Genomic DNA, 24,115 nt, shown 5'->3' with positions numbered 1-24,115 from the left:
TAGGGGCCTGATCACTGGGGCTTTCTGCTCTGAGGCCTCAGGAGCTTACAGCTTGCTCACTGCACTGGAGTAACCCAACCTAGTTGGGCCTGTTGTGTAGTGGATACCCCAGCTGGCAGATTGCCTTCTGCATTGGTGCTGGGGACCTTACAACTGGCCTGCCGTGCCACTAGCCTGCTGAGCCAGGACTGACGGGCCTTAGCTGCTGATCTGTGTTGTGGCTAAGAGGCTCCCACTGGCTTGCCCAGACCCCCTCTGTACTGTGCTGTGCTCCCCTTATACCCAAATGAGACAGACCTTTCCTGAAGTCCTTCAAAGTTATCTTAAGCTGGAAGACTGTTTCGCCCTGGCTTTTTGTAGGTTCTGTAGCTCCAGAATCCATTTAGAGGCTTTATTTAATGTTATTAGAGATGGATATTAGAGAAAGGTCAGGCAACTTCCTGGCTTCGCTCCACCATTTTGGCTCCACCTCTTCTTCCCCCTATTCTTAGCATTAACTGTCTAAGTTACTTATTCTAGTCAGTTGTCTTTTTATGTGTCTACTACATTAGCAATTTCCCTTTCTCCCATCTAGTAAACTCTCTGAAGGCAAGGCTTGTCTTATGACTCTTGTGTCTCTTCCTAAGTGCCAATCACAGAACCTTGCAGTTATTTGATATTTGAAAGATCAATGAATTGATTGAAGGGAAGGTTAGAGAGGACAGCCCACTGATATGTGGCTAGTGATGTCCATGACTGAAGCTAAGAGGGACACGGTTAAGCCAAGTACTCTAGCAATTACCCCCAGACTACGTTGGTTAGAATGAGAAAATTGAGTCAAAAGTAGCTTTCCTTCTGTGGAGACATAACACCAAAAATTTCTTTTCCCCTAATCTCTAATAAGTGGAGGTATGGGATTGGGAAAGAATTAGGATAATCATCCAAATAAGAAACATTTAGAAGAAAAAGGGCCACCACGATGTTTGTAAACATTACCATTGTTAGTTACAGGCTGCATTTTCATATCCATGAGTTTAAAGACCTTGGTGCCATTAGTAGCCTGGGTACTCTGAGAGCAAGCATACTTTCCTAACTAAATGCCTTGCAGTTTTCAGATGCTATATTCCTATTTATAAATCTTGATATCATATTTGTCTTTGCATAACAGTATCCAGAATTTTGACTGAGTTAGCAGAAAGGGCACTGGGCCAGGAGTCAGGAAGCTTGAATTCTAGTCTTAGCTCTGCTATTCACTAGCTATGTGACTTAGGGCAAGTGACTTCACCTTTTTTGGCCTTGGTTTCCCCATCTATTAGCTGAACATGTTGAAGAGAATTTCTAAGGTACCTTCCAGCTCTAATATTCTATGATTCTGCTTGTGCTTTGTGTTCACTCCACAAAAGAAAGAATACCCACAGCTAATGCCTGTTCTACCTGGATTTTACAGAGACCCAGATACTGTTTGTCTATTCTCACACACAAATTATATGTCTCTATCTGGTTTTGGTTAAGCTTCCCAGGTGTGAATATTCACCACCTTTCCAATTTGCTATGACCATTATAAATATTAACTCTGTCACCCAACAGATAAAAAGCTAGTCTTCCCCTAGAACCAGATATAGGCTTATGAAAAAAGAAAAAAGGAAACTACATATTCTGGGTCAACTCTGAGGAATACTGAAGAACTTGGTTGAAGGGCCTTAAAGAAATTAGGTTTGAGATGAATGAACAAAATGGTAGCCAAAAAAGACTGGCCAGTAGTGTTCAGGATTAATTGTGTGTGAGTACATGTGTGTCTATATGCATGTGTGTATGGATGTTTATGTATACATACCTTTTAACTACTACATTTCCACAACTTTCCATGTTAAGGGCATTCCATTAGACCTAGTCTCATAGACCACTTCTCATTTGATTAACAGCTTGGAGGTGTTTTATTTCAACTTGAGTATTTTTCAATTTGATTTACTAGTATAAGCATAGTCTCTTTAATATTACACTAGGATTTTCCTTCATATTCTTGGCTCTGCCATGTTCCTCATTTATTCCCTTTATCAGGTTACCTCTGATAACTGGGAGCCTGAGAGTGGTCATAGAAGTCTAATGAAGTGTGAGACTGGTTTGCATTTCAGTTTGGAATCTTGAAGAAGAGTCAGACAATATCTTCGAGAAGATCAAGTCCTTTTGCTTTTGGGCTTTATCAAACTTTTGGTTGTAGCTTGTGTTTATTGTCCCTTAATAGCAGCAAGAGGTAAAGGAGACAAAAGCAGAGAAAGTTATTCTGAAATACACCAGTGACTTGCAGTACTTCATAAAGTAGGCTGCCATGAAGTTCCACTTTTAGATGTTTGAAAATGATATCTGATGTCTTTAATATCTGAGATGTTAGTTGAGTTAGAACACATTGCAGCCTTGCAAGGAGATGTTATCTAATATTGAAATAGGACACACATAAAAAGAGTGCCTGACTAGTCAGTCACCTTGCTGGGTACTTTATGCATTCTTTTCAGTGTTTACTGACTTTAGGCTGTCTTATAAACCCAAATTTCATCGGTAACCAGAAAAATATTTCACTCCCTTTGATGTATTTATCTCTGAGAAACAGAAATTTAAACTCAGTACAATACTAAGGAAATCAAATCCTGTAGAATGTACCAAATATCCTTAGATTTTGGTTTTGAATACGAGTGAGCTAAATTCTATCTACAGCTTCTTCAGGTGTTAGAGACACAGAGATAAAATGGCAACTTGAGGAATCACCTAAGTAGGATAAAGATAATTAGTTACAATAAGAATAGCTAGCATTTATATAGCATAAGATTGGCATATATATGTATGTGTACACATGCATACATACATACATATATACATACATACAACTTGATCCTCACAAAAACCTTGTAAGGATGTGCTATTATTATCCTCATTTCCTAAATGGGAAACTGAGGCTAAGTGAGAAGATGAAGTCAAGTCAAATAGCATTTTTAAGGGTCTCCTCTATATTCAGTAATGTGAGGGAATATAAAGAGATTTAAGACATAGTATATTACAGAAGGGCCTTACAATGTTGAATACTCAAAAAGGAATATGAAAAGGGTGAACCTCAATTTATGCAATAGATTTATTCCTACAATGATGATCAAAGAACATATTTTTTAAAATAAAATGTTTAATTTCCATGCTCTATGGAGGTTATTTAGAGCAATCTTTTGGCAAATGCTTTTGTAAAGCCAACCTTTTTTTGAAGGGATATCTCTTCTAAAATCTTATTTTAAAATAACAATAATGGACAGTTATATAGTTCTTTAATGTTTTTAAAGTACTTGACATACATTGACTCATATGAGCTTTATCTCAATACAATGAAGCAATTACTACAGTCATTATTATCCTCACTTTAGAGAGAAGGACACTGTGACTTGTCCATGTTCATACCAATAGGAGGCAGGATTTTAACCTTTGTCCTCCTGACTCCAAATCCAGCACTCCATCAGTACTCACCATCCATGCTTCCTCATCTTAGCATGAAAGTGACCCTTGGTTTTCAAAGTTTATAAAAGTTGAGTAAAAACTATGATAGTTTCATTTGTTTGGTATGATTTGTTCATTTGTTTGTTTTACAAATTATTTTTGCTTGGTCCCCTGAAAGGGTATGACTGTCTTCTCATGGATAACTCTGCTAACTACAAAGAAGGTTGTCTATCACCAGAAGGTTGGCAAGAAAGGAGGTGAAGGCTCTTTAATGTGCATTAGTGAAACATGGACCCAGAAAGGAGAAACAATGCTTACTTAAAGCAAAATTGTGAAAGGAATAGAGTTTATTTCCAACATTCTTCCACTTCCTTTTTCAATTCATCTTTACCACTGCTACATTTGATGTTTTTCTTCTGCCATTTTGTTTCTCAAAGTTCTCCACAGAAGTACCCCATACAGGCCTGCCATCTTCCATATTACAAAATCATCTCCTTCTTTTATGCCCCTAATTAAAATTCTCTCTACCTGGTTAACCAGGAAGCAAAGTATTTAATTGAACTAATTCATCCTCAGGTTAATGATTGAGGGCTAGTTTAATCTCACAGAGGATAGGGATTTTAAAAGAGGAGTTTGTTAACCAAAAAAAAAAATTTCTAATAGCGCAATATGGGATGGTGGGACTTGCCAGTGGAAATATGATTAGAATAGGGGGAATCCTTTTTAGGCTTCTCAAATCATACCACACAGATGGCTGAATACTCTGTCTCTGAGTCAAGTTGGCTCTTAATATGCATGTTTAAGAAGCATTACAAAATGAGTGACAAGGAGCCTTAAACTAGATGGGAGGCAGTTATTGTTGAAGGGCCTACTTGTTGTTGTTTGTCTTTCATTTTTGAAGAGGATCAATGATATCACAGAATGATGTCATGATCATTTGTGAATTGGATTTAAGTGAGGCAGAGTTGCACAGTCATCAGCCTTGCTCTCTCTTTCAGAGTCATCAGAATCCAGTAGCAAGGGGCAGATAGGTGGTACAGTGGATAAAGCACCACCCTTGTATTCAGAAGTACCTGAGTTCAAATCTGGCCTCAGACACTTGACACTTACTAGCCGTGTGACCCTGGGCAAGTCACTTAAGCCCCATTGCCCTACCACCAAAAAAAAAAAACAGTAACAAGAAAAAAGTCAGGATTACTGGCAGTGGCCCAGAATTTAATGGATGACCTTGGCATCTTCAATGTCTGACCAAAGTCTAAGTGCTCCACAGCACCTGCTTCAGTCTCCTTCATGGTCATTGAAACAAATTGTTCTCATCTGCCCATTCTACCAGAGGAAATCTTCACATGCTTGGGATAGATGCTCCCCTTGCTCATTGACAGTTTTGTAGCCTGTCAGTTGCCCTCAACCTGTTGCAGCCCATCTGCTAAGATGGTTTACTGGGATGTAGCCATTGTGTATACTATGGATTTTTGGAGCCACAAGTGTGAGTTAAATACCAGATAGACACCAAAGGTAGATGAGCTACCTTGAAAAGAGCTAAGCAAGTCCTCACATCAGAGGTGCCAGTCCTTCTTGAACAGCCATATACTTCTGGAGGAACTAATACACTGTAGGTGAAACTGTGAATTGGTTGAATCATGCTGGAAAGCAATTTGAAATAATGTAAAAAAAAAACCTATTCAAATGCAGGGATACAACTACTGAAATATAACCCAAGTAGATCAATGATAGAAATAAAAATTGTTCCAAAAGTCAGTGCAGTTTTCAACTAGTAAAGCCTTAAAATATTCATATTGGCACTTTATGGAAGAAAAACAAAACCAAAAACCCTGAAAACAAAATGGCCCATCCACTGGGGAATGTCTGAACAAACTATGGTATATGATTGTAATGGAATATTATTGCATCCCTTATGTTCAGAGACATGTGGGAAGACTTGTATAAAATGACTTAGAGGGAAGTAAAGAAAGGCCAGAGAACAATGTACACAATGTTTAAAATATGAATGATACCAATACTAAAAGGCAAACTACCAGGAAGAGTGGTTTAAAAAACCCCAGCCCTTCCTGGAAAAACTTCTAAGGAAACAGAAATTCTTTTTAGCAAAGAAATGGGGAATCCAGATGTGGGATGAGATATGCTGTCAGACAGTCTTGGTGTTGGTTAGTTTTGCTAAACATCTTTTTTTCTTTGTTGAAAGAAAGACCTCGATGGAGAGGACATAGAAATGACCATGATATTAAAACAAAAGGCAATAATAAAACATTTTAAAACTAAAATAAATAAACTAAATGTTAGGAAAGAATTCTTAAGAATAAGATTCAATTAATAGTAGAATGAATTTCTTAGGGAGGAGGTCAGAGGATGGGATTGGTAGGATTAGCTTGCAAAATGAAAGAGATTTATGACCTTTTATGAGTCTATTTCCTATTATCCCAGAAAATGAAATCAGCAACAGCAGCCCACACTCAAAGCCACAAGAGAAAACAGTGTGGGAGAACAAAGTAGTCACAAAATGGAAAATTAGGATCTGTTTTTTCAATGGACATGTATAGTCTTTCAGAAATCCACCAGGCTGAGCACGTTGGACAAGAATGTGAACATTCAGGAGGTGAGCATGAAAGCCAGAAACTTCAGAGAATATCAAACAGATGGACATACACATTTTTGATTCCCTGGAGCTTGAGGGCAGAACGATATTTAATGACCTGGTGGATAGCATCCCAGGTAAGTCAAAAGTCAGGCATTTTTGGTCACACATCATAGGTCAATTTCCCCAACAATAGGGAAAGCATCAACTTAGACATCTGGAATTCCAGGTTACCATTCAAAGGTGACCCACCCCTTTCCTGTAACCAGATTCTTCACAATACATTTCATTAAAGTCAGTGAACTAAATCCAAACAAGGCCTTTGAAACCCCAAATGAAATTCATAAAGCTGAAATCCCTCCCCAGATCTATAATCAAACCTCTGCTTTTGAGCTCTAAAACTTTAGCCTTCAAATAGTCTATACACTACCCAAACAACCAGTGGAATGGCAAAAAACCCAGTCGTCAACCAGTTCTGGTGTCTACAGAATACCAAACATCTGGTTGGACTAATTTTTTGCCTGACTCAAGTGGTTGTTTTGGCATCAAGAAGGCACTTGAAGGTATTGTCTGAATAATTTTGTAAAATAATGTGAAGTGTTTTCAGTTACATACCTCTAAAATTTACTCCTCATGTCAAGAGAGAATATCTGAAGCTCTCTACCTCCAACCTCATCCATTCAGGTGAAGTGCACCTTTTTGCCCCCATAGTCTGAGTGTTCTAACCCCAGGTCTGGTCCTGAGTGTATATAAGAAGCCTCAGAAGACACAAGTCTTGCCTTTGTTTCTAGTGACACACAATTATTTGGATTCCCTTCCCTGCCCTTCCCCTTTCTACTATTTTCCTGGATACTTGATAACATACCTTATTCTGCTTCTTTATCTCCTGTAGACATGTGTGTGTGTGTGTGTGTGTGTGTGTGTATAATGTACAGACATACATATCCCATTTCCTTAGTTTCAGCATCTCAGTTTTCCTAACACACTATTGTCTGTCACCTAGTGCAACTAAGGTATACTTTTACAATATGAAATCTATCACATTTCCTCTTCTACCCTACACAAAACCCAAAATGTTACGTATCACTGCTTACAAGGCAAAAGGGAATATGGCCAATGGCCATGGGGGAAAGCTGGGGGCCAAGCTCCATAGAAGTAGCCACAGTTATTTGCTGACCTTGAACACACCTTAGTAAGGAGTTTTATCTGCAGCTAAACTGGCTCCATACTTTTCCCTTTTCTTGGGAGCTATTTGATTTCATTGTAACATTTGACCAGGCACTGCTGGCTCCCCAGATTTGATACTTACCTGCCACTGATGCCACATAAATGGGTTAAAGGAGAGAATGTAGTCTTTTTCATTCAGTCACTACTGCGCTTTCCTAATGGATCATGTGCAATACTCTTAACGATGATTTTAAAATATCACAATTCTATAGGGGGAGAGGTCTTCAGAGGCTATATAGTCCAGTCCTTGCATTTTAGATATGAGGAAAAGAAGACCAAGGGAGATCAGATGATTTGCCAAGGTCATCCCCATATTGTCAGTAGCAAGATTTGAACATGTTTTCAACTTCAAAGATAGCCCTTTTTCTACTTTACCATACAGCCTGAGCCTCTCGGAGATTAAGGAACATAAAGGTAGGAAGTATACAGGAATACTAATTATTCATTGATCCTAGCTTGACTCCTTTTAACATAATGATCAGCCTTTTCTAGTTGCTTCTCTTAATCTCTGCCTGATCCTGGAGACACTCTGCCCTCTCTTGCTAGGTTCCAGGTATGACTACTCCATTTCAGGCTAAAAGTCCTTCCCCCCAGATCCCCTCCCTCCAAACAAGTACCTGAACCATAACCTGAGTCATTCTTCACTAGATAGTGTCTAGACCCTTTTAACTGAATCTCACTTTCCCACTGGAATTCTTTTGTTAGAAAGAATTCCCCCAGTGGCTGCTTCCCACCCTGAAGCCTTTTCTACCTGACTTCTCTGTAGTCAACTATTACAATCATTTCTAGCTGTCCACTGCAGGCCTTGAATTAAATTGTCATTCTGTTCCCAAGAACCTCTAAACAGCTCCCCTTTCCCTCAATCCCAGAGGTACAGGTGTCCTCCAGCCACCTGGTATTTAATCATGCATTTAGCCTTTCTAAAGCCCATATTTCCAACATAGGGAAGTGAGTGTTTGTGTTGGGGTGGGGGGTCGCAGGGAGTGGCATTACACAAATTGTAGAGGAGTACATTTATTCCCAAAGTGTGCCAACAGCTGTTTGCATCCACATGTAGGGGGACTTCATCCCAGGAGGAGAAGTGAGAAATTAAGCACTAATTCCCTTCCACTCTGAGTAGAGCATATAAAACTCAAAGGGACAATGGAATAGATTGTCTTTTTCTTTCCAGACACCCTTCTTGATTTATACTATTGTCATTAGGACTCATTACATTCATTTCATTGGGTTGGAGCTCTTACTCCCAAGGCATAGGATTCCCCACACACCACCAACAAAAAAGAAAATCTCCTTTTCTATGCCATGGCATTCATGTGCTTCTTCCAGGAATACATTGTAAATAGGAATTCCAAATAAGAAAAACACACACACATAAAAAGACTTAATTTCTTTCAAATGTACTTCTTGGCTCCTACCACTCTACCAACTATGGCAATATTCAATCCAGTCTTCAATTCCTCTGATCAAACAAGGCTAATATTACCTGAGGGTTTCCACTGTATCCAAGAGAACTGTTTTAGCAAACCATCTGTTCAAGCTCCTGAATTCCTTCTATTTAGTGAAGCTCAGGATCATCTGGTACACATTTTCACCCACTGAACCATGTCCTACAGATCTTATTGGAGCAACTTCCAACAGCCCCATGTAATCTTTACAGAGATATATTCTTTTGTGAAGAATCAAACAAAATCTCGTGTTGTGACAGAGATCTTTTGGCAGCCCTGAGCTCCTGAAACATGCTTGAAGATTGTAGGTATTACCTATTATGTGCCCTTTCCATTTTGAGCATGTTTCAGAAAGTTGAAACTTGGGGAGAGGTAGAAACAGATTGGTTCAGGCTGAATCAGATTAGGTCAATATGAAACTGTCAATGAGCTGTCAATGATACTTTCAATGGTTACCCAGCATCAAGGATAGCTCTTTTTTTCAAATTTATTTATTGGTTTGTTTATTCATTTATTTATTTATCCATTTATCCATTTGTTTATTTGTTTATTTAAACAATAATATATTGAAATTTTATTTATTTTTGTGTGGGGGGCAATGAGGGTTAAGTGACTTACCCAGAGTCACACAGCTAGTAAGTGTCAAGTGTCTGATGTCAGATTTGAACTCAGGTCCTCCTGAATCCAGGGCCAGTACCTTATCCAATGTGCCACCTAGTTGCCCCAAGGATAACTTTTTTCAAAACATATCTTGGCACACCTTCCTTTCCTGCTTTTAGTCAAGTATAAAAGCATGTAAAGCTTCTGTCCCTCCTACTACTACCTAGAACAAAGTCACATGATGAAGTTAGGCAGTTGTAGTAGAGTGCATATTGCCTGAAGAATAGAAGACTTGGGTCAAATGTGATATCTGATCTTCTTATTTTTTCAAAGGGTTATCCTGTTGACAAAGGATTTGACATTTTCTATGTGCTTTCAGAGAGTAAAGCTAGGACCAGGTGGTGGAGGTGATCGTTTTTTGGTTGATCATGGGAGAACTTACCATTGGAGAGATTCCCCAAAATAGAAGGGGCTTGGCTTCTGAAGTAGTTGGTTCCTGATATCAAAAGTGTTCAAACAGTGTCTGGATGACCACTTCTCATGGACAATTAAAGAAGGATGGCAGGATAGAATTTGCATTTTCTTTTTCACATCATAATAAAATATCCTGGGGCAGCCATGTGGTGCAGTGGATAAAGCACTTGTCCCTGAGTTCAAATCCGGCCTCAGACACTTGACACTTACTAGCTTTGTGACCCTGGGCAAGTCACTTAACCTTCATTGCCTCACAAAAAATAAATAAATAAAAATTTAAAAATATATACATCCTACAGGCATTGCCATCCACAGGAATCTTCAGCATGACTTCTTGTTTCAGAAATAAACTAATTTTAGACATACTTCTTTTAATAAGTAAATTATTGTTAAAAGTTTGCCTTCCTCCTAGTAAAATAGAAGCTTTCTTTCAGGCAATTATTCTTCACTGGTTACCAGAGATGTCACAAAAGAAATCCTGATATTCATTCAAACCTCTCACAGAATTTTAGAATGAGAATCTTATAGGTGCTTATCACCTCACACTTGGACTATTATAATACCCTTCTGGTTGGTTTCCTTGCCTTAAGTCTCTCTCCATTCCAGTCCAAATTATGCTTAGTTGTCAAAATGATCTTCCTAAAACACAGGTGTGACCATGTCACCCAATTCAATAAACTTTTGTTTTGGCTTTTAAAGTCTTCTCCAACCTTGTTCCTTTCTACCTTTCCAGTCTTCTTGTACTTTATTGCTCTCTGCTGACCCTACAATACTGCAGATGCTGGCACTCTGGCTGCTTTCCCACAAATGACTCCATCTCTGACTCCTTGCTTTTTCATTGGATGCCCCTCATGTCTGGAATCTCTGCCTCCTGCCTTCTCTTTCTTCAAACCCACTTCAAGTCCCACTGAAACTTACAAGAAGACACCTTTCCTGGTAGCTCCCCCCTTTCACCTAGTACCTTCCCTCTGAGACTGTCTTCCATTGGTACTGCATATCTCTTGTACGCAAATAATTCTTTGCATGTTGTCTCCCCCATTAGACTAGGAGCTCCTTGAGAGTGAGGAACATGTTTTTGCATCTCTCTATCCATAACACTCAGCACAGTACTTGGTACATAGTTGGTGCTTGATAAATGTGTGTTATTGTTGTTGATGATGATGATCCAATCCAATCACCTCTCTGACCTATGAAACTCAGTGACTTAGACTACAAGTATTCAACAAAGTCAAGGCTTGAACCCAGATCTCCTGACTTCTGGTCTAGGTCTTTTTTTTCCCATCCCACATCAAAACAAGTCCCACTGAAGTTTTTCACACCAATGTGTACATGTATTATAGTGCCTACAGTTGTTACATTCCTAAACCTTTCCCTGCTATTTTTCTTAGACTCTCAATTCCTCTTCCCTCCCCTCTACCACCTCTTTTTTAGGATCTGAATTTTGACTTGAACCATTTTCTTTTTACAGGAGCCCCCAATGGAAAACCTAGATGTTAATTGGGTTGTAAAACTGGCCACATTTAGCATCCAATATTCAGACAATTTTAATGAAGTTAGAAAAAATGCACATTTATTGGAAAAAACACAGAGTCTCATAGATCTTGGGGGAAAGTCAGAAAAGCTGGATTCAGGTTTATATCAATCTCTTGACCTGTTCTGCAGGGATTTCAGGTAACAGTGAGTCATTTACATCAGAAGCAGACACAGTGTTATTGAACATCAGCATTAGTACCCAGGGCCCAAGTCCTTGCTGAACAACTAGGGGTTTGTCACTCAGAGGGAGACTTTTTCCCCACTAGCCATCTTCTCATGCAGAAAGAAACTCCCTCAATGATGGCACTAGGATCTTTACCCAGAATAGAAAAACATGTTGAAACTGTCTAGGCTTATATTGTGCTTTTCAAATGAAGTCAATAAGGATTTATTAAACAGTAATTATGTGCCATGTAGTACACTGAGCATTTTTGAAATAAACCAAAAGAATCCCTGCTCTCTAGTTTATATTCTGCTAGGAAGAAAAAGCAGACAAAAGATTCACAGATAAATGCAAAATATAGCCCCAAAAGGTGAAGTATTTTTTTTCCAAATTTATCTCCATAGTTTATTAGTTTGTGCAGATTATTTTGTTTCTTTACTGTCCCCCTAGTCTATACACAATAGCCTTGGGAGTGACAATAAGGTAAAATCACCATGCAAAATAAGGGGGTAGGACCAGATGATGCAAAAGCCCCTTTCAACTCCCAGTTTAAGATTATATGTCAATGTTTTCTGTAAATCACCACTTTTGAAACAGCAGTTGGTTCAAGGAAACATTGATTCAATCCAGACTCATTTTGGGTTTCCATTTACAGAGTACTAGTCCCCTGAGACATTTGTGGCTCTTTACAAGCCCCTAGGATTTTTGTGTGAAAGGTGGTAACTGATATTCCCATTTTGTGGACAGGGAAGAGGAAGCAAAAAGACTTCAAGTACCTTGCCCAGGGTCATGGGTTAATTAGTTCTGGAGCCAGGCTGATCTAAGTTTTGAAATCCTGAGATACCAAGAAACACTGGCTCAAAGGAGACTTAATACTGTATTTGGTAAAGCTAAGCTAAATGTTGAATTGAAGCACAGGACACATGGTCTGAAGGTATTCTCTCAGTTCCACTAGCAGTGGCAGACTAAGTACTCCCCAGGGCAGCTGCTACATTCCCCTTCAGAGTCTAAAAGGACTCTGAAGGGTTTGGGGGTTATTTTCTAATTTATTTATATTTATTTTATTTCTAATGTATTTATTTCTAATTATATCCTAATGTTATAACTCATGAACCCCCACTAATGTGCTTCTGTTGACTATAAGTTAGTGTCTATTACTCATGAAGACTTAATTAGCTTCTTAAAAGAGATATTTTTAAATGGTGGTATAGCAACAGTTGGTTCAGAGTATACCTCCCCCTACCAAATCTAACATAGTCTTTCATTAGTATGTAAAGGGTCTGAGGAAGAGTGAGCTCAAAGTTAGAGAGCACATAAAGCATGGGGTATATCATAGGTCTTGGTTGCTGGAAGCCCTCTTTTATTTTTCTTTTCTGGAGTTTTCATGAAGTTTTCCTTGGAGCATGGTTCAGCTTTTCTGTAGGAATCCTTGTATAATTCTGACGTTCCTTTCCTCAGTGTATCTAGGTTGCTTTTTCCTCTCTTACTATAGCAGTTGTTCCAGGGACTCTGCTAGAATGCAAATGAAAAAGTCCAAATCCTCTTCTATAGTCTTAAGAAGTTCCCTAGGTCCTTCTCCATTCAATGTGGTATGTGTCAGAAGGGGGGGGGGGGAGGGAGGCAGGGAGAGAAGAGGCCAAGCCTGTGAGAGCAGGTTGAAGTTGGCTGGGGCTAGATGAAGTAATTCTTTTCTCCCACTGAAGCCATTACCTTTTGGGGGCTTCTTCCAGTTTGGCAGTCATGAAAATCCCTGGGTTAAAAATTGGTCTGGTATTTTATAAACAATCCACAAGGTGGGACCAAATTTCCTCAACCAATCCAAACATGATTTCTTTGTAAAGTTACTCCAGTTCATCCAATGGCTTTTAAGGACATCTAAATCCACCAAGAAGATTTCCGAATGTAATCTAAAGCCTATGTTTGATTAATTCAATGGAGAAGTGTTCTTGCCTTGCTAAGGTGATAGGATGCACCATCTAGGCAATTACTTTAAGTGAGATGGAGTAATTAATTGATTATCTTCATGGATCTCTACCTGTATAGGCACTCATCAGAGTCATGAGACAGAATCTCAGAAAGTGGTATTTGAGAAAATTTAGTCTAAGCTCTGTTTTACAGATAAGGAGACTGGGGTGCAAAGAGGTTAAGTGATTTGCCTAGGGTTACACAGCTGGTTAGTGGCAGATATGGGATTTAAATCTAGTCTTGGAACTTCAGATGTCCTCAGATTCAATCCATTTTTCAGCAAGAATCCTATCTTAATATGCCCCAATAAATGGCTGAAAGTCTCCAGATATGGAGAAATTCCTTCGGTCTATTACACTTTTTTGTATATCTCTGCTTGTTACAGTTTTTTTCTTTCATTGTTTCCCAAATTATCTCTGGTTCTGCCTTTGAGGCCAAGTAACAACAACAGTAGTAGTAGCAGCAGTAGCAGTAGCAGTAGCAGTAGCAGTAATAGTAGTAGTAGTAGTAGAAGTAGTAGTAGTAGAAGTAGTAGTAGTAGTAGAAGTAGTAGTAGTAGTAGAAGTAGTAGTAGTAGTAGAAGTAGTAGTAGTAGAAGTAGTAGTAGTAGTAGAAGTAGTAGTAGTAGAAGTAGTAGTAGTAGAAGTAGTAGTAGTAGTAGAAGTAGTAGTAGTAGAAGTAGTAGTAGTAGAAGTAGTAGTAGTAGTAGAAGTAGTAGTAGTAGAAGTAGTAGTAGTAGAAGTAGTAGTAGTAGAAGTAGTAGTAGTAGAAGTAGTAGTAGAAGTAGTAGTAGTAGTAGAAGTAGTAGAAGTAGTAGAAGTAGTAGAAGTAGTAGAAGTAGTAGTAGTAGTAGAAGTAGTAGTAGTAGAAGTAGTAGTAGTAGAAGTAGTAGTAGTAGAAGTAGTAGTAGTAGAAGTAGTAGTAGTAGAAGTAGTAGTAGAAGTAGTAGTAGTAGTAGAAGTAGAAGTAGAAGTAGTAGTAGTAGTAGAAGTAGAAGTAGAAGTGATGTCTCTCCCATGTGACAGCTTTATATCCAGGGGCAAACTGGTAACAAGCCACTATCAAAACAAAACAAAAAAGCTTGACACACATTTAAGTTTAATCTGATTGTTGCAATTTTCTCCATGATTTAATTAAATCTAGACCAAAGGTTGTCAAATCGAGGTCCACCAGCCAAATGTGGCATTCTTAGCTTGAGGGCTGTACAAAAAAACAACAACAACAACAAAAACCCATGTGAACTAGATGCTGGCCATACTTGGCCCAACTCCTGGTCTAGACAATAAAAAATAAATAAATAAATCTAGCCCTGATTTGTAGCATTTGGGATCACCTTGAATATTTAACATTTGACTCTTAAGAGCTGGTTCATGCTGGCTCTAGCACAATCCTGCTTTTGATGCTATAAGTCTCATTCCAGGAGGAGAATCAGCTGTTTCTTCAACTAAAACTTATACAGCAAGTGTTCGATGTGCCAAATCTCTCATGTTACATATGGGAGACATGGAAAAATTGGTACATGGAAGGGTGATCCCCTGAAACTAGAGAAGACAGGGACATTTCAGCCTAACTTTTATTGTGAGATTTCACTTATTCAAAGCCAAATTTAGCTATTGAGCCTCCATAGAACTGACCAACCACAAAAATCTTCTCTCCACTTCTCTGACCCAAACCTCTCTCTCTTCCCCCCCCCTTCATCTCTCTCTCACCATGTTTTCACTGTGCTTGGGAATTGGGGGATGGGGTGGGTGAGTGTACAAGATGACAAGAAAGAAGCTGTCCAGTGAAGGCTGACAAAGACCTCTGGCTCATTTTACATGGACCATTCCAGGTGGGAACCACTTTTGATCATTAACCTGGGTGAGATTGGAACTGCTCTCTCCCTCCTCCTCCCCAATCTTCCATTCCTGGCCTGAATCATTCCTAATCTTTTTAAAAAATATACACAAGGTCTCCCTTTGACCCTAGTTCTCAGCTATCTACATGGATTCCCTCCAGCTGACTTAAATAATTCTTTTTACCTTTTTATCTTTGCTTTCTCAGATTTTCCTTTACTTGGTGACATAGGCAGATGTCCAGTCTCAAAAACATTTCCCAATTTGCAGCCAGAAATTCAGTGGAATGTTCTTTCACATTCAGCTCTTAAAGTTAAAGCAGCACTAATGCAAACAATAACTGATTACCTGTGAACCATTACCCAGTGGTTTTTATTTCTCAAATAACACACAGAGGCTATATACAGGAGCAAGATGTGAAATGGGAAGGGGCATTAAATGATTTGTGGGCTTCCTTTCAGCTCTAAAAATCTAAGATTCTTTGATTAAAGGAAAGACTAATTCAGCTGTCTCAGGATTTAATAATTGATTAAGCTGTCCTATGACAGACAACTTAATCAATTATTCACCTTGGCTTAAAAGTTGCAAGAGCCATCATCTGCATCAAAAGGTCTTTATGTGTTTTCAGCAACTCAGAAGATTCTACTTGTATTCAGAAGGTCTTTGGAGGTAAAAACAAATAAATAAGAAAATACCAGGTCTCATTCCTTCTCATTTTCCTTGCCAGCTATTGCTAGTGTTGGGTAACTTGCCCAAAAAGGGTTGAGTTATGGTGCTAAGCCAATAGGTAGAGCTTTCAGAGGCAGCAAGGTACTTGCCATCAAACCGTTTCCTTGTTAACACGTATCCATTTGTACAAGCATCTATGCATTGTCTGTTACATAGAAAGTAAAATAATACATGGTCCCTGCACTTACAGTCTATTAAGGATGATATGACTGGAATAGGGAAAAGATCACTAGACTCCAAGCCTGGAGACCAGAGTTTAAATATCAGCTCAGATACTTAAGTACTGGCTCTGTGATTATGGCAAAGACCCTTCACCTCTAAAAGCTACTGTTTCCTCCTTTGTGGAAAAGAATAGAATAATTATTAAACTAGCTACATCACAATATTATAAGGAAAGCACTTTGTAACCCTTAAAGAACTACATCCTCATAAGCCATTACTTTACAATCTAGGATAGAAATAAGTACATAAGAGAAGTTCAGAGTTTTATGTCATCAGAGAAGGGATCTAGTTGAACACCACCAGAAGGGACCAGGCAAGGCTCCATGGACCACGTGACATTTGAGTTGAGTTGGCCCTTACCTTATAATGAACACATCTTTTAATTCTTTACTTATGTGCTTTTTTTAACATTGATATCTCTATTCAGTGATATGGAAGGAATCTCCATAGAACTCTCCCTTATAACCAAATACAGCCAAATAAAATAAATCAATACATTGGCCATGTCAAATGATGTATGCCTCATTCCACACTTACAACCTGTCTCCTGAGAGGCACTGCAGTGAGTAAACATGGAGAACAATCATGACTCTTCTTTCTTTTCACACTATGGTCCTCATCAGCTCCAGTCACTCTACATGAGATGAGCAGACAGTCATCTCATACATGGTCCATTTTTCACTGGCATGTAGAAAATGAAATCATGTATCTAATTGATGTGGGATTGTTCAGGTTTGCAACTGTGATGGGCTGTGATCTTCAGTGGCGGGCAGTGGCACAGACCAGAGACATGAGTAAGGTCTTCATAATGACCATACAGTAGAAATACACTCCCACTTTGTGTGCTCTCAGCCCCTATGTGTTTACAGGATTTTTTTTTTAAATCCTATAAACATACTTGGCTACCAGACCACTAACAAAATAAAAGGCTACTCACTGAGAGATGGTTACACATGACTACACATTCAGAAAGTGCTTCCTTTTCAAAGGGGAATCAGAGCAGTTAGGCACCAGCAGTTTGGCTTCATTTTCCAGATATCTAGATCTTCTGAATTGGAAGGAGTTTTTAAAAAACTGTTTCTTGGTTTGGGGTTTTAATGCTGGACTAGATTCTTTCATTAGCTTGTGGACACTACAACGCTGTACGGGTGAAGTAGAATCAAGAGGGGAAACTGGGTGCTTGCATTCAGTTACCTTGGAGGAGAGATTTTTTTTAACTGTTTTTTTTTTAAATAAAGGGAAGATTGTATTCTTATTCAGAACGGGTGGCCTGCCTATGTGAGATTTACCCAAATCAACTGAAAATAATGAACCATTTGGTGCCCAGAAAGACTTGACATCCAGAGGCAGCTAGGTAGTACAATAGCTAGAGTATAGAACTTAGATATGGGAAGTCCTGAGTTTAAATTTGGCCTCAACCACCTCCTGGGTGTGTGACGCTGGACAAAACACTGTATGCCTCAGTTTTCTCATCTGTAAAATAGGGATAGTAATAGGACTTCCACCCCAGGGTTGTTGTGAGGATAAAATGAGGTAATTGTAAAGCAATTTAAAAATCTTAAAGTGCTACATACATACTAGCTATTGTTACTATTATTATTAGAACTTCCTACAATCCACTTTTCAATCTTATCAGCAATTACTCTTCTACACAAACTCTTACTCTACTGAATTGGTCTAGGAATTGTTCACTATGTCAATGGAACAGAACTGTCTTCTAATCTATGAATCACTGGAGTTGAGCAGAAGTTTTATTTTCAGAGTAAGAGAAATGGCTTGCAATCAAGGACACATGTGCTGGGGACAATTTAGTACAATCACTTCTCCAATCTTGAAACTTCAGAGAATTTCTGTTTATATATTCCATTTAGTGTTACTACCCTTTCCTTAATCCTGTACCTGATATAAAAATCTTTTAAAAATTTATGAGGGTCCAACTGTAAAATGAACTCTCTTGCCTTTTAATATTATCAGACAGATACTTTAAAATGGGAAAATGATTTCACTTTCTTTACCATTATCAGTATAATTTATTGTAAAATCCAAATTAATCCTTAGTTAATAAATCTTTAATCCAATTTTGAGAACCTATTACCAAATTCTTCAAAGCCTCAATTTGGAAACCAATCATATATATCCATATATAGTTGCTAGAAAAAAGTCTAATTGTGTTGTTTTTCTCAAAATTTACTATTCTTTTTATTCAGAAAACTTACATTATATCTTTAATCATTTCCCTCTTTGGGGGACATAATTCCTATATTATAATTTGAGTACAGATTAAAATTAGAAAATGTTCATACTTGCATCTTATAATAGTAACTCAGAACTGTTCCAGTATCAACCTTTTATTTAATAGGTTTAGTATTGTACTTACAAAATTTATTGAGTATAGAAATTTGCCATAAAAGGAAAGAGAGACAATAGTTATACCAATGCCATATATTCTAACAGGAAGAAAAAATCCCTTAGCTCTGTTTGATTCCAGGCATGAGTCATATCTGATAGCCAATCATGTAGTCAGAGTGTTAAAAGCAAAGTTCAGGGGGGCGGAGCCAAGATGGCGGAGAGGAAGCAGCAAGCTGCCTGAGCTCTCCTTCTGTTCCCTCAAAACGAACATTAAATCAAGCCTCTGGACGGATTCTGAAACTACAGAACCTGCAAAGAGACAGAGAGACACAGTCCTCCAACCAGAGATAATTTAGAAGACTTCAGGAAAAGGTCGGTCTGACTCGGGCAAAAGGGAGGCCCAGCGCAGGGCAGCAACCCAGCGCCAAGGGGGTCGGGGCAAGTCAGCAGGAGCTGCGGGCCACAGCCGAACAACTGAGGCCCCCGGAACCTGGTTCAAAAATCTGGTGGCCAAGAAGGACAGTGGAAAAACTTACCTGCACCGGCCGAGAGGGCCACGAACGGCGGGATCAGACGCCGGGGTCTGGCGCCTGGCTGGCCGAGCACAATCATACAGGAAGTGCAGGGCGGGACATCTCCACACACCATAAAGGCCTCAGAGTAAAAGCCCGGTCACACAGCACCTATACACCTGCACAAGAAGCCCAAAACAGGGACCCCTGGTGCCCCCAGAGCAGACCTCAACTTAAAGAATAAATAAATAAGCTGCAATAATGAGTAAGAAGCAAAAAAGAGCCCTCTCCATTGAGAGCTTCTGTATCAATAGGGAAGAAGCCAACACAAACTCAGATGAGGACAATAGCCTCAAATTGTCTACATCTGAAGCCTCACAAGGGAAGGTGAATTGGTCGCAAGAACAAAAAGCCTTCCTGGAAGAGCTCAAAAAGGATTTTAAAAATCAATTGCAAGAGGTAGAAGAAAAAATGGGGAGAGAAATGAAAGCAAAACAAAAAAACTATGAAAAAAGAATCAGCAGCTTAGAAAAGGAAGCTGAAGAAAACAAAGCCTTAAAAAATTCATTTGGCCAAATGGAAAAAAAGCTGCATAATCTCACTGAAGAAAACAATACCTTAAAAAAATTCACTTAGCCAAATGGAAAAAAAGGTGCATAATCTCACTGAAGAAAACAATACCTTAAAAAATTCACTTAGCCAAATGGAAAAAAAGGTGCATAATCTCACTGAAGAAAACAATGCCTTAAAAATTAAAGTGGGACAGTTGGAAGATAAGGAATCCATGAGACACCAAGAATCAGTCAAGCAGAATAAAAAAAATGAAAAAATAGAAGAAAATGTGAAATACCTCATTGGAAAGACAACTGATCTGGAAAACAGATCGAGGAGAGACAATTTGAGAATCATTGGACTGCCTGAAAGCCATGACCAGAAAAAGAATCTAGATACCATATTCCAGGAAATTATTAAGGAGAACTGCCCTGATATCATAGAATCAGAGGATAAAATCATCATTGAAAGAATCCATCGATCACCTCCTGAAAGAGACCCCAAAAGGAAAACTCCAAGGAATATTGTAGCCAAATTCCAGAATTATCAGGTGAAGGAGAAAATACTCCAAGCAGCCAAAAAGAAGCAATTTAAATATCATGGAGCCACAGTCAGGATTGCTCAGGACCTGGCAGCTTCAACATTAAAGGATCGCAAGGCTTGTATATACAGGAATTACAGACCAGGCTACGTGAACTCCATGAGGCAGGAGCTGTGGTCCAGGCAGGCCCATTAGACTTTTCATTGCATAACTTCAACCCAGGAGATAAAATATATGTAAAGAATTTTCAGAGAACCAGTGGAACCCAACCTGCCTGGGAAGGACCTTTTCAGGTATTATTGACAACTCCTACTGCCATTAAAATTGGTGAAAAAGACTCATGGATTCATTGCTCTCATGTAAAGCCTGCACCATTCATAGGTGAAGAGATTTCAGATAGACCTGAGGTAGACGCTAAAAAGCTAAAAACCCTAACGATAGCAACTCTTAAAGAGCAAAGAGAGTTCAGAGGAAATAGGCAGTTCCCATTTGATAATCCCACTGATCAGTTAAATGCTTTGGGACTCAGTCTTCGTAAAGTATCAGGAGACGGAAATTGCCTTTTTAGGGCTTTAGCAGACCAGCTAGAAGGTCACTGTAGAAATCATCTCAGACACAGACAAGAAGCTGCTTCTTATATGATTAACCATAGACAAGAGTTTGAGTCTTTTATAGTAAATGACTCCCCTTTTGAAGAATATGTTGATGAATTAAAGAAATTTGGAAAGTGGGGAGGAAATGGTACAATTGTAGCATTTGCTAAGCAGCATCAGCTGAATGTTGTGGTTCATCAATTAAATCAGCCTTTATTGAAAATCAGTGGCACAGACAAAACTGATGCTAGAGAACTCCACATTTTCTACCATAAAGAACATTATGACAGCATTAGAAAGATCAATGACAATTCAGAAACCCCTGCCACTTTGGCTTGCAGAGAATTGGGGAACCAGTTAAAACAATGTGGCATACCCCAAACTCTAGCAGCTTAAATACCTTATAATTTAACAAGCATTTCCTTCTACAGGCAAAAGCACTGAAGCACATGGCCTAGTTTTCTGGCCCACCTCAACTATTTTTTAAAAATTCTTTTGTTTTGACTTTTGAAAGGCACTAAAAAAACCTGGAATTCACCACACCTTTAAGTTCTTTAAGAGCACAAAAGGGTGCTTAGCGAATCTTTTGTTTTTTATTTTTATTTTTGGTTTTGCTTTGTTTCTTGACTTTTGTTTCTTTTGCTTTTCTTTAAAACTAAATTTTATAAACTAAGTGATTATTCAAAGACATTTTAAGTATATGCTGTGGGTGAGGCTATCGGGCCTCAGAAGCTACCAGAATTCTTTTTTTTTACTCTTTCTTTTTGAGAGAACCATGAGTTCTAATGAGTTTTGTTTTATTTATTTATTTTTTCTCCTTTCTCTTTTATGTTGTTCTGTTTAACTAAAAAAGACCAGAAAGGGTTATTGAACCCTATTGCTTGATACCTCACTGAAAACATTGAATATTGAAATCTTATTTCTTTTTGAAAAATTAATCACCACTTTAAGTATCTGCTACTGTTATACTAGAGAATTCATGTATAAGATGATGTGGTTTACTAGCTAAAAGAAGATTATGTGATAATGTCTAATGTAATCAGCTATTTACATTCGTTTATTATTTACATGTCATTATACTCTGGGTATGGTTTGGAATTATTGTATATATCACTAATATATTCTCAGTTATGCAGCATAGCATGCATTTTTACCATCATACTGTCTTTGGTGAAATTAATGAGATTTTGGAAGTATGGAAACTTATCATTTCAGAGACTAATTTGCTGTGAACTCTGATGCAGGCTCTGTAGAGAATATATGTGCAACAAAAGGAGAGACAGGTATACGTAAGTCCATGGTTTGCTTATGATGGTGACTATGTAGAGCACAATTACTAGGCACAGTCCAGTATTCATCCTCTCTCCCTCCTAATTTAACCTAATTTAACTGAACTTAATTATCTTTTTATCTCACTCAGTTGAACTCACCTGTGGCCTAGCACAATCACTGGCTGTCTCGGAACCATGAGATATGGTATGATAACCTTTCCATACCATTTTCAGGTGTCATGAACACATACTAAATTTGGCTTTGATCCAGACACATGGTGGTAAAAAGTGTTACACATTGCATAACTACCTCAACCCTCTATTACAAGTCTAACCATATAAAGGAAGGAATGTAATGGAATTTATTAATTTGATCATTGACAATGCTATGCTAAGGTTTAGTAAAAATACAGCAATTCAAACAGTTAAAGAAGAGAATCCAGCTTTCCAGACCAGAGTCCAGAATCCAGTTTTCCAGACCAGAATCCAGTTTCCTCCTGATGACATCTTACCACTTCAAGAAGACAAGAGAACTCAGAGACTTTATATGAACTGTTTTGCTTTGTTAGTTTTTACTATCTCCTTTCTGTTATAATATACATCATCTGTAACATGTACCCTCTGCAGAGGCCCTCCCTTTGCAAGAGTAATGTCAAAGCGTCGGTTCATGAGGACAAAAAAAAAAAAATCGCCCCTCTGGACAAAACTTTCCTCTCTTCCTTTTCTATATTATTGTTCACATATTATTAGTTAGCAATAGTTATTATATTCTTTTTACTGTTCCGTCAAGGAAACATTTTGTTTCTTGAGGAACAACAGGGGGGACTATAATGATTGGAATGACGCCACCTACTGGAGACTTGCTGTGGAGACCTCCACCATGAGGAAAATGCCTCAGAGGCATTGTGGCTTTTCCTTGGCGTCAGGAAATGACGCTTGCTCATGGGTGCTGTCTATCAAGTCTACCAGCCAATCAACTGGAGGAGCCTCCTATGGTCTGGGAGGAGACAGGAAGGAGGAAAGGGAGCCTGCGCAGAGAGCGCTGGCCTTTTTGGCTTCCGGACTTGATGGTGGTGGCAGCAGAGGACTTCACAGGAAATTTGAGGAAAGATAGGAATGCCAGGCTGTTAGAATTCTGTTCTCAATCTTTTTCTTTCTATTTTCCAATAAACCCTTAAAAACCTAAACTCGTTTTATCAGTGATTTTTAGTCAGTTTCCCCCAAACTGGGGGAACACATTAGAATCCACATTTAGAATCTTAAATTACACACTTGGAATATGATATTCCGGAAGGCAAAGGAGATTGGATTGGATTACCCAGCAAAAATGTGCATTTTCTTTCAGGGTAAAAGATGGACATTTAATGACATTGGCGACTTTCAATCTTTCCTGGTGAAAAGACCAGAACTGAATAGAAAATTTGATCTCAACATACAAGACTCAAGAGAAGTTTAAAAAGGTAAACAGAGGGGAAAAAAAAAAGTTACCCTATTAGGTTAAACTGTTTATATCCCTACACAAGAAGATAATACTCATAACTCTTAAGAACTGTAAATGTATTTGGGCAGAGAGAAGGACTTTATATAGAGGGTATAAATATAAATTGTCTTTGATGTGATGATACAAAAGAATTAAGGGGATAAAAAGGGAGTCTATGGGGAGGAGAGGAAAGGGGAGGTGGAATGGGATGAATTATATCATATGAAGAGGTGGAAAAAAACCTATTATAATAGAGGGAAAGAAAGGAGGGGTAAACATTGTTTCAACCCTATTCTCATTAGATTTGACTCAAAGAGGGAATAACATATACGTTCATTGGGATAAAGAAACTTAACTCATTCTTTAGGGAAACAAAAGGGGAAGGGAAAGGGGGGGACTGATAGAAGGGAGGACAAAAGCAAGGGAGAAAAGGGTAAAGAAAAGAGAGGGGGGTGATAAAAAGGGAGGGCAGATTGGGGGAGACAGGGGTAAGAAGTAAAACGTCGGTGAGGAGGAATAGGGGGAAAGAAAGGGGGAAAAGTACAAAGGGGGTAAATAGAATGGAGGGGAATAGACAGTCA

The sequence above is a fragment of the Dromiciops gliroides genome, chromosome 1, assembly GCF_019393635.1.
Source record: "Dromiciops gliroides isolate mDroGli1 chromosome 1, mDroGli1.pri, whole genome shotgun sequence".
Classification (NCBI taxonomy): domain Eukaryota; kingdom Metazoa; phylum Chordata; class Mammalia; order Microbiotheria; family Microbiotheriidae; genus Dromiciops; species Dromiciops gliroides.
The sequence above is the reverse complement of the archived record's forward strand: the minus strand, read 5'-3'. Positions refer to the sequence as shown.